This window comes from Mobula birostris, chromosome 25 (assembly GCF_030028105.1).
Source record: "Mobula birostris isolate sMobBir1 chromosome 25, sMobBir1.hap1, whole genome shotgun sequence".
NCBI lineage: Eukaryota > Metazoa > Chordata > Chondrichthyes > Myliobatiformes > Myliobatidae > Mobula > Mobula birostris.
This window is the reverse complement of record NC_092394.1, coordinates 16,933,069-16,951,646: the sequence shown is the minus strand read 5'-3', so window position 1 is coordinate 16,951,646 and position 18,578 is coordinate 16,933,069. Positions and strand designations below refer to the sequence as shown.

At 45.9% G+C, this 18,578-nt stretch overlaps 1 protein-coding gene across 1 annotated transcript in view; it reads left to right on the top strand.

The window, feature by feature from the left end:
* The first annotated feature begins 7,325 nt into the window (after positions 1 to 7,325).
* Positions 7,326 to 18,578, top strand: part of cuedc1b (CUE domain containing 1b) — a 134,137-nt gene continuing 122,884 nt past the window's right edge. The window contains exon 1 of the mRNA XM_072243197.1: positions 7,326 to 7,455. The gene's annotated coding sequence lies outside the window, so the exon portion shown is untranslated. The remainder of the gene's footprint in view (positions 7,456 to 18,578) is intronic.

Here is an 18,578-nt window from a genome sequence, read left to right as displayed (position 1 = left end):
TAGGCAGCTGAAAGCCCTGGAACGATACCTCCAAGGAACCCCGCGAAAGAAACATAGAAAACCTACAGCACAACACAGGCCCTTCGGCCCACAATGCTGTGCCGAAAGATGTTGAGGATCAGCTGGAAGGACAGACACATCAACACCAGGGTACTGGAGGAGGCCAACATGAACAGCATCCCCACCATGATAAAGCAACACCAACTCCGATGGATAGGTCATGCCTTCGGATGCATCTCCCAAGACAGATCCTTTATTCCCAGTCGAAGGAAGGTCAGTGAGCCCCTGGTGGGCAAAGGGAACATCAAAATCAGCCTGAAGGAATTTAGCCTTGCATTTGAAAACTGCACTCACTAGATACACCTGGAGAAATCTGTCCAAGGAGGAGCTGCACTACACAGAGCGATCTCCGATGAGCCATAGAGAACAAGCAGTAGTTTGTAAAGGAGAGAATAAATAACCAAAGGACCCCAACTACTAAGCACTGTTACTGTTTGTGTCAACACTGCTCCAGAATATGTGGATCCCTGATCAGCCTCTACAGCCAGCTGAGGACCCACCAGTAGGTAACTCCTTACTCAGCTCGTGTGATCGCTGTACTATACACCTGGATGGTTGAATGACAATAAAATTGAACTGAAGGATGGCGAGTTTGGTTGTAGCGTACATTTATCCATGGATATTGCTGCCTTCATCATGTATCATGTCCTTCCTGAAAGCATTGATTGACTTACAGATTGAAGGCAAGGCTGATAACACCCACACTCGATGTTCATTAACCTCCAGCAGAAGTCACTGGATTAACCAGATACATTGTGGAGGCCAAGTCGTTGAAGTGGAGATTGATAATCTTATAACCAGGAGGGTAACTGACAGGGAATCAACCATCCACTCCCCTGAATCTGTTCTGCCATTCAATAACATCATGGATGATCAGGTCTCTCCAGGTCATTTTCCTTCCTGATCACTCTGATACCGAACATCTACTATTCCCAACATCGAAACTCTCTGCAGTGGAGAGTTTCAATGATTACATTTCAACAGCTATATTTGATTCAGGAGTTTGAGAAGATTTGGTACGTCACCTAAAATTTCTACAGATGTACCGCGGCGAGCCTTTCAATTGGCTGCATCACTGTCTGGTATGGGGAGCGGGGCTACTGCTCAGGATCGAAGTAAGCCGCAGAGTTGTAAAATTAGTCAGGGCCTTAAAAAGGCGGCATCCATCATTAAGGACCTCTAGCACCCAGGACATGCCCTCTTCTCATCGTTACCATCAGGAAGGAGGTGCTGGAGCCTGAAGGCACACACTCAACGATTCAAGAACAGCTTCTTCCCCTCTACCAGCCAACCTCTAAATGGACATGAACACTACCTCACTTCTTCTTACTTTCTGTTTTGGCACTATTTATTTAATTTAACTATTTAATATACATATATGTATTTACTGTAATTCAGGTTTTTTTCCTATATTTATCATGTATTGCGTTGAATTGTTGCTGCCAAGTTAGCAAATTTCACGACAAACGCCGGTGATATTAAACCCCATTCTTGATACGGTACTGGTTTATCGGCCCTGCATTAGGAAATTTCTCTTTTTCTCAGTTCTGATGGTCAAGCTTTTAAACTGAGACACCGGTACAAAATTCTGAGCTGCTAAAGAAAATAATCTAAGTGTGTGATCTGTCAATTCCTTTAGGAATTTTGTACATCTCATTTACTCTTCTAAATTCCGGTAAATACAATCAGCTCAGTCCATCAAGGGAAAATTACCTACCCCCAGCTTTAAGAACATCTACAAGGAGCACTGTCTCAACAAAGCAGCACCATCAGTAAGGATCCACCCCCCACACCCACCACCATCAAGGTTGTGCTTTCTTCTCACTGCTGCCATCAGGAAGCTTTGGGTCCCACACCACCAGGTTCAGGAACAGTGATTACCCTTCAACCATCAGGCTCCTGAATCAGAGTGGATCATTTCACTGAACTGATCACTGAACTCAACCTGTGGACTCACTTGTGTTCTCAGTATTATTTGTTTACCTATTTATTATTATAATCTTTTTTGAAGTTTGTTTGCTTTTGCATATTAGTTTTTTCAGTTTATATGTGCAGTTTTTCATTAATTCTATTGTATTTCTTTGTTCCACTGTGAATGCCTACAAGAAAATGAATTACAGGGTTGTGTATGGTGACATATACAAAGCAGCTGATGAAAAGAAGCTGACAGCATTTGAGATGTGGACATACAGACGGATCCTCAGGGTATCATACATTGAAAGGAAATCCAACAATTTCATCCTAAAAAGGATTGGCGCGAAACCAGTACTTCTGGAAACTATTATCCAAAGGAAACTTCACTATTTTGGACACATCTCAGGAACTGATGACACACTGGAACGCACTGTGCTTGCAGGCAGAGTAGAAGGAAGCCACTCCCGAGGCAGGCAGAGGACAACCTGGATCGACAACATCAAGAAGTGGACCAGCCTCACCGCCAGAGATGCAAGAGGTTTGACTGCCGACAGATCGCAGCGGAAGAAAGCGGTCGCCAAGGCTCTGGCAGGGTATGACACATGATGATGATGATATGGTGACATAAATGTACCTTCATAATAAATTTACTCTGAAGTTTGAATTGTATGCGCAGTTCAAAAGTCTACTTTTGAAATTTTGAACTTTGAATACAAGTCAAACCTTCCTTTATCAGTGTTCATAGGACTGCCCTTTCCTTTCCAGAAGTTATTCTTGTAAATTTACATTGTAATTGCTCCAAATCCATTAAATCCTCGGGCACGAAAACCCGAACTATATTATAGTCATTGTGCAGTCTTTCAGAATCTCAGCAAGAATTTGCATATGTTGAGCTCCAGCCTCCTTGCATTGTCAACCATTCTAATATTTACTCTTCTGCACCAACATGTTTACTTGGTGTCTCCTGAATCAGCACGCTCAGATTCCTGTACACAGACATTTACCAATTTATCACTAATTTGGGAAAAAAAAATATTTTGGTGTTCCTCCTGACGTGCACCAACTCAATCGCAAGGAGATGGAGCTGCAGCTGACATGTCCCTCTCCTCGATTTGGTGATTCAGACCAGTCTTACACCTCACTGGTCCAGCATTGAATTAGGTTTGAAGACTACATTGAACCCACACAAGCATTTAAATACTGAGTAGAAGCAATATTTACATACTTGTTTTTATCTCCAGTATTCATGTTTCAGTAATAAAATTGTCTTTCCATTTTTACCCTGATTTTTTACTATTCCGTTCACCTCAACACTGAACTGATCACCCAACACAACCTATGGTTTACTTTCAAAGACTCTACAACGCATGTTCTCAGTATTATTTATTTACTAATTTTTTTGTATTTGCAATTTGTCTTCTTTTTGTCAGTCTTTGTGTGTAGTTTTTCTTCGATTCTATTGTATTTGTCCTGCTGTGAATGCCTGCAAGAAAATGAATCTCAGGTCAGCATATGGTGACATGTAGGTACATTAATGATGAATTTGCTTTGAACTTGAAACTTGAATTGAAGCAATAGTCACCTACTCATTTTCTAGTACAGTATTCATGTTTCAATAACAAGACCATTTTATTTTCAATTTTGCACTGTTTTTCATTATTTCAACACCCCGAACCATGAATGAATCTAGCTCTGGCCACTATACAAACCACTAAATCACTTCTAATTTTTTAATCCTTCAAAGGGAATGTTACACTGAAGCAAACTTATAAAAATGCATTGAAGCAGACAACTTGTGTATTTGGATGCAGAATTTTCAATAGTCAGCGTTTAACTTTTGAACTGACTGACAGACAGTCACTCTGAGATGAGTTCAGGCATTGTGTTCTGAAAAACAATTAGGAAATGAATACAGACACTCCAGGAAATGGGCTGCCTTTTATTATCAGAATACAAATTGGGACCATTCAATTGGTGGAAGCAAAGAGGTTCTATAAAGTGACATCGTTGTGGGATTGTTTTCCCTACAGTGAAAACTGGAGTGTTCTGATGTTGTCAGATATTATTTTTGAATATTGTTTGTACGCATTGATAACATTTCCCAAAACCAAAGGATTCCAGTCAAGAGTGAACAAGATGAAATGTAAAAGACAAACATTAATCAGTCTATGTATGTAAGCTAATCTTATGTACTTATATTTATAACAACGCACACTCCAATTCGGTCCCCTTACGCATTTCTGCTGTGGAATTTTGTCAGATTTTCATTTGGGCAATATTCCCATTTGGCATTCGGTCTCCGGTGGTCCTGCTGAAGATGCTGCCCTTGTCTGGCAGAGCTCTCTAATTCTGCCTCCCTTCATCTATGGAAATTAATAAACAGTCAACGTTTCTGGCCGAGGCCCTTCTTCAGGGCGGAATCGTGAAGAAGGGTCTCAGCCCAAAAAACATTGACTGTTTATTCACTTCCATGGATGCTGCCTGACCTGCTGAGTTCCTCCAGCATTTTGTGTGTGTCGCTCTGGATTTCCAGCATCTGCAGAATCTCTCATGTTTATTATTTCTAGTTACTGTGTTCTTTATTGTGATTTTATGCTGCATCAGATCCAGAGTAACAATTATTTCATTCTCCTTTACACTTGGCTGCTGAAGAATGACAATAAGCAATCTTGAAACCCCAAACTTGTGGCATCCAGTTCTTGATTCCCTAGCTCTGGGAGACAGACTGTGCACATTCACTCCATCTATACCCCTCATAAACGCATACACATTTAGAAGGACACTGGATAAACTTCCACTCTTAAAAACTTCGAGCAGATGAAACATCCAGATATTTCGGTGCAGTGCCAAGAGATGTTGTGTCTATCCCTGAAGACAGGGTCTAAACTGAGGCCAGGTTTGTTCTTTCAGTCAGGTGTAAACGATCCCAAAGCACCACTCGGTGAGAAACACACATAAAACGTCAGTCCTTCTTGCCAGAGCCGAAAAGGCAAATGTGAGAGGGCACAATTTTAAGATGATTGGAGGAAAGTATTGGGAGGGATGGCAGAGGTAAGTGTTCTCCCCCCCCCCCACAGAGTGTGGTGGGTCTGAAGAACCAGGGATGCTGGTTGAACCAGGAACAATAGAGACATTTAAAAGTCTCTTAGGCACATGGATGGAAGAAAAGTGGAGGGCTATGTGGGAAGGAAGGGTTAGATTGATCATGATCTAGGTAAAAAGGTCAGCACGACATTATGGGCCAAAGGGGGCTGTACTGTTCATGTTCTCTCTCAGGCGACATCTCTGGAAGGAAATGGACCATCAACATTTCAAGCAGAGACCCTTTGCCAGACATTTAATGCGATGTGGTTTTCTGATCACTGATCTTCCCTCCTGTAGAGAAAATCAAACTGCAGATGCTCAAGACTGAAGCAAAACCAACAGTTCAACTCATTGTGGAAATGGAAACTGATTATGTCTCAAGTTAAAAGATGCAAACTCCCTTTCTCCTCAATAGGTGCTGCCTGACCTGCCGAGTTCCCAGCATTGTGTGTCTATTTCTTCCCTCATGCATTTGATTTTTTTTTGCTCTCTGAGCTTTCTGCCATATATACGAGTTGGCTGCTTCAGAATAGTGACCACATCTTGTGTCCAGCCCGAGTCATCCTCCAAAGATGACAATTGAAAAAAATGGGACGGACACACACACACACGCGGGTGCAGGAACTCAACATGTCAGGCAGCATCGATGAAGTGGAATGACGAGTCGATGCTTCAGACCAAGCTCCTTCATCGGGACTGGAGAGGAAGGAGGAAGAAGCCAGAATAAGAAAATGGGCGGGGTGGGGTAGAGGAAGGAGCACAAGCCCGAAGGTGATAGGTGAACACATACCTGCTTTCCCGTCTGGCATCACCTATCACCTTCTACCCAGCGTGTACTCTTTCCCTTCCCCCTATCTTCCTATTCTGGGCTCTCCCCCCTTACTTGCTAGTCCTGTTGAATGGTCTCGGCCCAGAACGTCCCCCTCCCCCACCCCCGATAGATGCCGCCTGACCAGCTGAGTTCCTCCAGCATTGCGTTTGTGTGTAACTCTGGATTTCCAGCATCTGCAGAATCTCGTGTTTATCATGTAAAGTGTCTTGAAGGATGAATAGCTTGGAAATACACTTGAATACTGCGTCCACAGAGGATTAAAACAAATAAAATTGCCGACGGAATGTACATGAAAGAGAACAATGTTTAAAATTTGACATCTATGCAGCATGCAAAAGCCAGAAAGCGTTAGGATCGTTCACTGACTCACAGGGACTCATTGGCAAGAGCTTCAAAACTATTTTTACTTCCAAGTTTCTCTCCTCCTGCTGTGGCTGACTTTAGCCTGTACCTGGGACCAGATGTTGGAATATGACTTGACACAAATCAGCTGTCTGAGGTTTTGGACTTCCGCTAAGCTTCGAGTGGAAAAAAAACCCGTGATTCTTGATCTTCACTTCTGAAGGACCCAGCTCAATTTTCAGATGAGCATCTCCTTTGTTCTGAATCCCCTTGCAAAAGGAGAATTGCATTTTAATGACCCCTTTCACAAACTCGTGACCGTGTTCTGTCAGGAAGAGCGACAGGCACAAACTCCTAGTCGCCGACGTGCAGGTGATCTGACCCGGTAAGATGCTGACCGGCAGATTTCCAGCATCTGCGGTCTCCGAGTCCAGCTGTACGGTCTCGGCCCGAAACTCTTCTCCTTAGCTGCTGCTCGGCCTGCTGAATCCCTCCAGCGTTTTGTTTGTGTGTTACCTGCGGAATCCCTTGTGTTTATGACCTGCAGACTGTCTATGAAACACTGAGTCAAGTCGAGTTGAGTTTTTCGTCATGTGCACAATTCCGGTGAGGCACAGGTACCGTGTAAAAAAAAAACTTGCATCACTGAACATTAAGTTATACATAATTTATAGAAGACAATGACGGAAAACAAGACATTAGTACAATAAAATGCCATTAACCCTTTTATAAATACCAAAAGGATCTTTTACGCCCATTGAAAGCGCAGAGGGAGGGTAAGAGGGGGCTCCGGCTTTTGTACCTAGTAATAGGGAGGGAGCAGTTCTCCCCCAGCACTGCCAAGAAATGTTGGGCTGGAGTCCCTGCAGTGGGACGTGAACTCACCATCTGAGAGGACAAGGCAGCACTCTCCTCGGTTAGATAATCTGTCGTTTAGTGTTCGTCGAGGCATGAATAATTAGTGCCCAGTCGACCAGCTCCCGCCCCCCTCCCCTCCTCTCCAGTCTGGACTGGATACACACAGCACGCAGTAGCTGCATTTCTCCCGGATCTCCAGCAGGAAGCTGCATTGCTCTGAGCGCCAGCACCTCTCCATTTCCATCTGTTGACCTCGTCGGCGGAGGGAGGGAGGGAGAGAGAGTGAGTGAGAGAGAAAGAGACCGACACCGAGAGCGGAGAAGCTTTCACCGACAAACTTGGCCGGAGTGGGCGGCGGAGTGCCGGTGAGTGGAATCTGAGGGCTCGGTCCGTGTCGCTGTGGGACCGGGGGCTGGGTGGGTGGAGGGAGAGAGGGGGGCGTGTGGATACCGCCGCCGCTTTGTCCCCCTCCACTCGCCATTATACCCTCCGCCGGGCTGGGATTTTTCTTTATTTAATGTCTCGGCCTCGGCTGCAGAAGGCAGACGCGCACCTTGTGAGTCTGGGCGAGAGAGAAGGAGGAGGGGGAGGCAGCTTCGCACCCAAACCCACCAATGCATTTCCTTCTCCGACTGGGCTGATCTCTCTTTAATGCTTCCTCGATTGGTTTAAGGGGGGAAAAAATCCCTTTGCCGTGTGTGAGACTATGTACAGGAATTTGAATGCGTGTCTAAAATTAAACTTTCTGGGGGTTTTCTGACTCAAACTCTCATTTCTCCTGGTGCAAAATTGGATTTTGCACTCGGGATATTAATTCGCTGGTTTGGCTGCTTCCTGGACCTGGTCTGTTTTCCCACTCTCGAGTCGCCGGTGTTTTCAGGAGAAACCTCCGCGAAAACCGACACGGGTGGTAGTTGTGTCGGACGCTCCTCTCCCCCGGTTCCTCACCGTGGCCGCGTTCCCCCGTGACCTAACCGACACGGCAGAGCTTTCCTGAGTACAGGCTCTGGGCAGGTGGCGATCGGCCGGCCCACTGCCCTGGGTCCACGGCTCAGCTCCGTACGCCGGTGTGGCTGAGGATGTTGGGGAAGTTCAAAGGAAGCCGAGGGTGAGAGGGGCAAGAAGCTGTGAAATGGGAGTGGGGGGGGGGAGGAGAGAACAAAAAAACTAAGCAAAAATTTTGCATTTCCCTAGCGCCTCAAGTATACTCAAATGTAGAAAGAGTTGAGAGCCCAAAATTGATTATTCAAGATGAAACTGTACATTCCTTTTGGCCCACAGATCCTGTGCTAACCACAAAGCCAATTACATTACAGATCTATATCCCTCATTCCCAGTCTGAATGTCTCGAAAATACCGTAATCTTGTCTGCTTCCACCACGACCTGGTATGGAGTTCCAGGTATATCAATGTAACCATACATGTCCCTGTCTGTTCTCGTCTAAGTAAATTTATTATCATGTTTACACTCAGGTTGGAGGAACAACACCTTATATTCCGTCTGGGTAGCCTCCAACCTGATGGCATGAACATTGACTTCTCAAACTTCCTCTAATGCCCCATCTCCCCCTCGTACCCCATCCGTTATTTATTTATATACACATTCTTTTTCCTCCCTCGTTTTTCTCCCTCTGTCCCTCTCACTATACCCCTTGCCCATCCTCTGGGTTTTCCCCCCTCCCCCTTTTCTTTCTCCCTGGGCCTCCTGTCCAATGATCCTCTCATATCCCTTTTGCCAATCAACTGTCCAGCTCTTGGCTCCATCCCTCCCCCTCCTGTCTTCTCCTATCATTTTGGATCTCCCCTCCCCCTCCCAAATCTCTTACTAGCTCTTCTTTCAGTTAGTCCTGACGAAGGGTCTCGGCCCGAAATGTCAACTGTACCTTTTCCTAGAGATGCTGCCTGGCCTGCTGCGTTCACCAGCAACTTTGATGTGTGTTGCTATCATGTGTATACTGTATGTCACTATACACTGCCTTGAGCTTATCTTCTCACAGGCATTTACAGAAAATAAAGACATTTATGAAAAAAATCTACACATAAAACCAATACACAAAAGATGACAAACTGTGCAAATACAAATGGATGGATAATATTGAGAACTTGAATTGTAGAGTCCTTGAGAGTGAGTCTAGGTTGTGGAATCAGTTCAGAGTTGGGGTGAGTGGAGTTCTCCACACTGGTTCAGGAGTCTGATGGTTGTAGGGTATTAACTGTTCCTGAACCTGGTGACGTGGGACCGAAGGCTCCGCTACCTCCTGTCCTATGGTCGTAGTGAGAAGAGAGCATGGCCTGGATGGTGGGGGTCCTTGATATTGTAGAGGGCCTGCCTGCCAGCCACTCTCGTGTCTGCTAACACCACCACCCTGGTGACAAGTTGCAGGTACCTACCTTTCACTGTGCACTTTAAAAACCTAGCCTGCACATCTCTTTTAATTTTTCCTTCTCTAGCACAAGGCTGTGTCCTCTAGCATTTCATTTGTGAACTTGAATTGGATATACATTTCTGCGAATTTTTTTTGAAAGAAAGTGTCATTAGACACGTTCTGACTCAGACTTGTGCCCCCAGCTATTGGTATGCCTTTATTACTGTTGCATGTACCGAGGTAAGGTAGAGAGCTTTAGTTTGCATGCCACCCAGGCAGATTGTGCCATACGTAAGTAACTTTGCCTTCTTGATGCTTTTCTGGCCAAGTGGAACTCTTAATCTCTCAAGTTCTGACTCCCTTCTCTTTCCCAACCTCTGTCTCTTGGATCATTCCCATTCTGATTTAATTTTGGCCGGACCAGGAAAGATTTTGCATTTCTGTTGAACCATTTCATTGTCCTCAGGACATCCTGAAGAGTTTTGCTGAATTAGTAGGGATCTTGAAGTATAGACCATTGTTTCCTGGACAGTCATCAGTAAACACAGATTTCCACAACCAGTGGATGGAGATGCAAAAAGTTGAGGTTTTGGAGAATAGAAATCATAGTGACAGTGCCTTCGTGCTTACACTGACAGTCACTGTCCTCGTGTTTTCCTATACCTTGCTACTGCCTAGGAGAGTTCCTCTTGCCAAGAGTCACTTAATCATTTTCTGTCAGTTATCTTGTGTTCAGATACTCCTGCGCCTAACATTACTGTACAGACAACCAGTCTACATATACAAATAATCTTGTGTATTATGCGTATGCGCACAATGCTGGAGGAACTCAGCAGGCCGGGCAGCATCTACGGAAAAGAGTAAACAGTCAGGTCCTGGTGAAGGGTTTTGGCCTGAAACGTTGACTGTTTACTCTTTTCCGCAGATGCTGCCTGGCCTGCTGAGTTCCTCCAGCACTTTGCATGTGTATTGCCTGGATTTCCAGCATCTGCAGATTTTCTCTTGTTTGCTGTTAATAGTACACTGTTTTACAGGATTGCTTTTATCTTTATACTCATTGTGTTTATTAATGCTGCATTGGGTCCAGACTAACAATCATTTCATTCGCCTTTACCCTTGTGTACTGAAGAATGACCACAAACAAAAATTGTTCTGTCTATCTTCAGATGCTCTGGTTCTCGCACCCCTCCCTACAACTACCACCTCCATCCTTCTCAGCCTCCACGCTCCTCCAACTCGGGCCTCTTGGTTGCTGCACAATTGGAAGCCTGGCGCCTTCAGCCTGTTGGGGCAGCAGCTCTCAAGTTCCTTCTTTCAGCTTCACTGCCTCCCAGTCCTCTGTCAGACACTCCTTAAAGCCCACCACTTTGTCGGAAGAAAAGTTCTGTTCTAACAGCTGCTTTGGTCCCATCAGAGCGGGGAATACGTGTCGTGCGATGCCGTGCTAGGGGGTGGGACGTTGCAAGGGTACCTTATCGTTATCGTGGAAGGTCGCATATTAGATCTGTTTTCTTGCATCAAGTAACAACTGCTCAGTGTTTCAGACAGCACCTGAGGGTTGGGTTAATCATGGAGGTAGCTTCCTGGAACCTTTAAAAGAGGTAGTGGGGAAGGCATCTTCATTTGTCTATAAGACCAGAGAGCCTGGAGTAATGGTAGAAGGAGCACAGCCTGCCATGTGACCCTTGTGTACCATCACCCATCTGGTGCCCCAGAAGACATCGGAGCAGAATTAGGCCATTCAGCCCATCAAGTCTGCTCCACCATTCCATCATGGCTGATTTTATTATTCAAACACAACTCCGTTCTCCTCCCTATCCTTCTAACCTTTGATTCCCCAACTAATCAAGAACCCATTAACATCCATTTTAAATGTACCCAGTGACTTGGCCTCTTACCTGTCTACAGCAATGAATTCCACAAATTCACCTTCTGGCTAAAGAAATTCCTCCTCGCCTCTTGTCTGGCTGAACAAATGAATGGCCTTCCTGGTGTTTAGTGGTTAAGTCATGCACCAGTCACCACTTTATTAGGTACGGGAGTGGAATGTACTGTGGTCTCCTGCTGCTGCTGTAGTTCATCCACTTAAACCTTCGACGTGCTGTGCATTTAGTTGTAACACATGGTTATTTGAGTTACTGTTGCCTTCCTGTTGGCTTGAACCAGTCTGGCCATTCTCCTCTGACCTCTCTCATTAACAACTGAATCACTTGCCCATATTGGCATGCTTTTATGCATTGAGTTGCTGCCACGTGATTGGCTGATTGGATATGTGCATTAACGAGCAGGTGTACCCAGTAAAGTGGCCCCTGAGAGTACTTGCTTGCATCTTGTGCAGGGACTATTGCATAGTAGAATTGCTGACACATCAAATGAGAAACGAGGAGGAAATGTGTCTGTTTGCAGAAAAGAAGTCCTGTTTCTTCGAATGTTGAGAAAGGGGATTTTTGTTTTGGTGGGTGTGGACCTTGGAGTTTTGGGAGCCATGTACTGAGGCTAGATCTATTTCAGGGAATTTGTGCATTGTTGGTATGGATACATATTGGACCTTTGCTTCAGGGCTTATCTTAGGATGAGAAACGAAGCAGTTGAAGGAATATCTCCGGAACAAGAACATTGCAACAGTCTCCTCATATTCTGGGAAACTTGGGCGGTGCTGTCAAGGTTACATCTTCATTGTCCATCACTGGTTGTCCGTGGAGTAGTCCCACCCTCACTGTGGAGCTGCTGGAGATGGTACAGAGAGAGTAGAATTTAAAATCCTGGCCCAGAGTCACACAAAAATAGCAGTTGGCATAATGTAATTGCGACACTAGTGACCCTGGTTCAATTCTGTCACCGTCTAAGGAGTTTGTGTATTCTCCCCACGATGGCCTGGGTTTCCTTTGTGTGTTCCAATTCCTTCCCACGTTTCAAAGATTGTACAGGTTAGTAGGTTAATCAGTCATCTGGGTGTAATTGGGCAGGGAGTCCGCGTTAGCCCGGAAGGACTAATGACTGCTTTATTTCTAAGTAAATAAGGAAGTAACTCTCTGAGTGGGGACTTCAGTTTAAAGGCAAGTAATGAAGTTTGTCCCCTTTAATGGTAAATTGTAGGTTGGAGAGGTGGTATTGAGGTACCCATGTTTTGACGTTTTGCAGTCAGAGTGCCCATTGGATGGAGAATGACTCTGTGCTCAGTGGCACTGGCTGTGGAAGGGAATGTGGCTCTGAGTTGGATGCCATTAAACTTCAGCATCGCTGACTTGGAATATTCTGTTGTGTTAGATTCATGAGAGGTTTAGAGTAGACAGTTGCTTCCTCAGGGTGGAAATGGCCATGTTTGAGGGCAGAGCTTTGAGGTGAGAGGGGGGGAAAGTTTACCTGGAATGTGCAGGCAGGCAAGGCAGTGGAGAAAACAGGTATGATAGAAACATTTAAGAGAGATTTAGACAAGCACGTGAACAGACAGATTACGATGGTGGCTGCTCCATTGCTAGTCAACAACCCCCTCACTCGACCTAGTGATGAAGGAAAGGTTGCCAATGATGAAACTGAAGAAAATGATTCCTTTTGTCAGTTGCTTAAATGTACCTTATTGTTTTTATTCTTCCACTGGATGTGTGGCATGCTGGGAAGTTGGCCTCGAAGTGTGGCATGCTGGGACATTTTGGAGGTTAGAGTTTGCCAGGTTGCTGAGCGTATGGGGCTGTTCGGTGGTAACAGAGCAGTACCCACCAGCCCATAACAGAACTTGGACAATACCTCGGCTTGGGCTGACGAATGAGGGGTAACGCTCCTGGCACCTTATGGCAAGTATTAACCAAGCAGGCAGATAACTGGAGGACCTCGGTAGGCTCGCTGAATTCCTCCAGCAGGTTGGTTGTTGCTCCAGATTCCAACATCTCTTGTGTCTCCTCTTAACCAAGTGGACAACAACTGCCATCCACAAGGCTCGGTATGGCAGTGCACATGAATATTCCAGATTGCAGCTCTCGAGATTTGTATTTGGCTCAAGAGCTGCTCTGCCAGCTGAGCTTGCTGAACACGCCGGGATCACTAGCTCACTCTGTCTGCCTTGTACCTCATCCTTAAACAAAGACTCGGCAGCCACAGAGAAGCAGTATCCAGCAAGGTCACTACCGCACAGAAACAGACCCTTCAGCCCGTCTAGTCTGTTCCAGCCTCGTCTCCCACCTCGTCTCATTTACCTGCACCCAGACCATCACCCCTCTGCTTCTCTCATCCATGAACCTATCCAAACTTAAATGTTACATTTGCTACCACTTGTGCTGTCAGCTTGTGCTACACTTGCACCACCCTCTGAGTGAAGAAGAAGTTCCTCCTCAGATTCCTCTTAAATATTTCACTTCACCCTAAACTGATGAACTTTGGGTCCATTCTCACCCAACATATTGTGGCTTCTCCCCCCCCCACTTTCCCAGCCCTGATGAGGGGTTTCAGCCTGAAACATCGACAGTTTATTCCCCTCCATAGGTGCTGCCTGGCCTGCTGAGTTGCTCCAGCGTTTTGTGTCTGTTGCTGTGGAGGAAATCTGCATGCATTCACCCTATCTGTACACCTCATAAAGGCTGATTTATACTTGTGCATCAAATGTACGCCGTAGGTACGGCGTAGCGGCATACTCTACACTGTACTCTACGTTGGACCCTATGCCTTAGCCTGACACGCACCTCTCCCAAAATTTAACTACACGTCGCGGCAACACAGAACGCAACAGCTGTGATTGGGCCGCTTGGTAATATCGCATTTCCTCCTACGCTGCAATAGCTTCCCATTGGGCGACTGAAGGGCAGGGAAGGAACTCTGGCTGCAATGCTTTCCATTAGGCTTTACAGACCTCCGAAATTATGGAGGACCCTGTGCTTGACGCCAGTTTGTAGCTAGCTGCTACAGCCTGTTGACTTCCACCTGAAGCTAAAACTCGAATGGCGATTGCCAGTCTCTGAGTATACTGTGCGTACACTGATGCGAAATAAATTGTTGGAGACAATGAATCAAATCGTCAAATCTACCTGCCGACATCCAAAAGTATTTGAAATGCATTTCCTCGTCCTTGTCTCTCAGTGGCCGGACAAGCACAGAAAATTCACCCTCCTTCAGTTTCAGTCGATAGAAACCCCACAGCCAACTAGCGTTTTGGCAGTGAATTGCAGAGCGACGCAGACACACCAACACACAAGTATAAATGCTCACAACGGCGTAGCCCACTTGCGTAAGCTAGTACGCACAAGCATAAATCAGCCTTAACTGTGTGTGCTTGTGTAAGATCTCCCCTTATTCTCCTGCACTGCTGGGAGTGAAGTCCTAACCTTCCTTCGTGCTGTGTCATGAGAGCGGTGTCCCAGTCGACTGCGTGGAGTTGTGAGATTGCAGTCACCGATGTTGGTTTTTATTCCGTGATTATTTAATTAACTGATTTCAAACTTACAAACTGCCATGACAGGGTTTAAAAAAAAATCTTTGGCTGAATAATCAGCCTCAGGACTGATGCTCCAGGGACATAGCTACGCTGTCACTGTGCCTCTATAAAGTGCTAAAGATGGTATAAGTTTCTATATAAAGTAACTCCCTTCTCCCCTCTTCTTCTGTTCCCCACTCTGGCCTCTTAACTCTTCTCACCTGCCTGTCAGCTCCCCCTGGGTCCTGTTCTCCTACGGTCCACTCTCCTCTCCTATCAGATTCCTTTCTCTCCTGCCCTTTACCTTTCCCACCCGCCTAACAGCACGGTGGGTGTACCTACACCTCGCGGACTGCAGCGGTTCAAGAAGGCAGCTCATCACCATCTTCTCAAGGGCAACTAGGGATGGGCGATAAATGCTGGCTTAGCTGGCGACGCCACGCCTCGTGAATGAATAAATAAAAAATAAGTAAACCAGCTTCACCTATCACTTTCTAGCTATCCTCCTTCCCCTCTTCCCCCACCCCAACCTTTTTATTCTGGTGTCTTCTGCCTGAAACGTCGACTGTTTATTCATTCCCGTAGATACTGCCTGACCTGAGTTCTTGGGTGTGCTTCCTTGTTGGATCAGGAGGTGTGTAGTGATGCTGTGGGAGTGTGGTCACTGGGCTCTGCTGGTCACAGTCATCTTCCTGCCTGTGGTTGTTTCTCACCGGCCTGTTAGTATTTTGTTTAGAAAGACGGCCCGAAACGAGCCATGCTGCCCACCGCCTACCTAACCCTAGCTTCATCGCGGGACAGTTTGCAGTGACCAGTTAACCTCCTAACCTGTGCACCTTTGGACTCTGGGAGGAAACCAGAGCACCCGGGGGAAACCCACGCGGTCACCGGGAGAGACGTTTAGACGTTTAGAATTGACACCCTGAGCTGTGATAGGGTCGCGCTAACTGCAACACTACCGTGCGCCCTTGTGTCCCTGGCACCCACCTGCACCGCCCCTTGGCATTGAGCTGCTGTTACAGAACGGAGACCTTTAGCTGACGTGTTGAGACAGAGTGTGAAATCTTTGTCACAAGGTGAGAAAACAGAAGCCTTGAGCTTCCTCTGCCATCCCGTCAGATCGAGGCTGATTCTATGCCTCAGGCCTACTGTCTCACCCAAATCCTGTATCCTCTCATCTTGCTCTCCGAGCATCCTTCCGTGTCAACCATGAATATACTCCCAGACCTGAGCCTCAGTTCGGAAAAATTCCAGAGCTTGCAAGACAATTCCAAAGTTTTACAGCTTCCCAGTAAAGAAATCTCCCCTCTCTGTCCTAATTTCCTGATTCCTTTTGCCAGAGCATAACCCCCTAGTTTGTAGCTGGTGACAGACCTGTACTTTGGTGTTAGGGGTGTTTGTAACTGTTGGGAAGTGCAAGGAGCCGAGAATGGAGGGCGACTGAATTGGATGAGCCTCCCAGGGACTGCACATAGTAAGAACATAAGAATTTGGAGCAAAACTAGGCTATTTGGCTTATTGAGTCTGCTCCATCATTTCATCAAGGCTGATCCAATTTTCCTCACAGCCCCAATCTCCTGCCTTCTCCCTGTATCCCTTCATACCCTGATCAAGAATCTATCAACCTTTGCCTTAAATATACATAAAAACTTGGCCTCCACAGCTGCCTGTGGCAACAAATTCCACAGATTCACCACTCTCTGGCTAAAGAAATTCCTCATCACCTCCGTTCTAAAAGGACGCCCCTCTATTTTGAGGATGTGTCTTCTGGTTTTAGACTCTTCCCCCCACAGGAAACATCCTCCCCATGTCCACTCCATCAAGACCTTTCACCATTTGATAGGTTTTGATTAGGTCATCCCTCATTCTTCTGAATTCCAGTGACGACAGGCCCAGAGCCATTAAAGGCTCCTCACATGACAAGCCATTCAATCCTGGAGTCCTTTTCGTGAACCTGTGTCAGAGACTGTAGGCCAGGGTACCCTGGGGTTGTAGAGTAGGCTCTCCTCTTGTCCATTGACTGTGGTGGTCTCTCAATGCAGACCATTCCCTCCTCCCCTCTGCTGGTCTCACCTTTCAGCTTGCACTCCTTTCCATCGCCCCAACTTCTTAATCCCCCTTCCTTCCCGGTTCTGATGAAGGGGTTTGGCCTGAAAACGTCAACTGTTTATTCCCCTCCGTAGATGCTGCCTGACTTGCTGAGTTCCTCCAGCACTCTGTGTGTGTTGCTCTCGTAGTGGCTAGTGTGTTCTGGTGGTAGGACATCTGGAGACTTGCAGAGGAGAACTCCAGAAAGAAGACCCTCGTTCCCAGATTAGTTGTCACCCCGTGAAAACCCATTGAAATGACACACTCTCACCCGACTGGAAAAGCAGATGAGGGGGCACCCTTGTGTTCAAAGTGATGAATGCAGACCTGACTTGATGGCTGTAAATGTGAGTGTCTCACATGGAGCATCTCCTGTCTGTGTGGATGGAAGAGAAATAAAGCTGTTGGATTTGAAAGTGACAGCTGAACCCAGTAGGTAATCAGCACTTGTACAACATACATTTGACCCTGTCTGGTGCATAGCCAAATTACGGTGAAAGAGGAATTTTATTTTGTGTGAGGACCATTCAAGTGTAATTCTTGGAGTATATTAAAGTGTAACTGGGTTTAAATGTTAGCTCTTCCCCTTACGGCAGATACTGCCTGACCTTTGGAGTACTTCCAGGATTTTCTGTTTTTGTGAATGTAAAGATTAGCTATTGGAAACAACCTGTCCACGTCCACTCTATCTGGGACTTTCAATATAAGCATATAACCATATAACAATTACAGCATGGAAACAGGCCATCTCGGCCCTTCTAGTCCATGATGAACTCTTACTCTCACCTAGTCCCACCGACCTGCACTCAGCCCATAACCCTCCATTCCTCTCCTGTCCATATAGCTGTCCAATTTAACTTTTAATGACAACATTGAACCTGTCTCAACCACTTCTGCTGGAAGCTCGTTCCACACAGCTACCACTCTCTGAGTAAAGAAGTTCCCCCTCATGTTACCCCTAAACTTTTGCCCTTTAACTCTCAACTCATGTCCTCTTGTTTGAATCTCCCCCACTCTCACTGGAAAAAGCATATCCACGTCAACTCTATCTATCCCCCTCATAATTTTAAACACATCTATCAAGTTCCCCCTCAACCTTCTGCGCTCCAAAGAATAAAGACCCAACTTGTTCAACCTTTCTCTGTAACTTAGGAGATGAAACCCAGGCAACATTTTAGTAAATCTCCTGTGTACTCTCTCAATTTTATTGACATCTTTCCTATAATATCCGATAGGTTTCAATGAGATCCCCACTTTCTTCTCAGTTTCTGTGAGTAAAGGCCCAGAGCCATCAAAGGCATCTCATACATTAACCCTTTCAGTCCCAGGATCATTCTCATGAGCATCCTCTGGACTCTCTCCAATGCCAGTCTGCAGATCCCACATCAGTGGACTCAAGTCCTCCTCGATCCAAGGCTGTACTGAGAACACATCCAGTTTAAATAGTTTGTTCCGTGAGTTGCAGGCAGTTCGCTTCCTTGAATAAATCGATGTGAAGTACTCTGTTGTTAATAAAATAACATACCTCAGTGTGGGCAGTCCAGGTTTAATACCACAGAAACCTCCAGCTTCACTTTCTTTGGAAGTCCACAGAACTTGGAGTGCCTCCCACTCAACCAGGATACAATGGCTT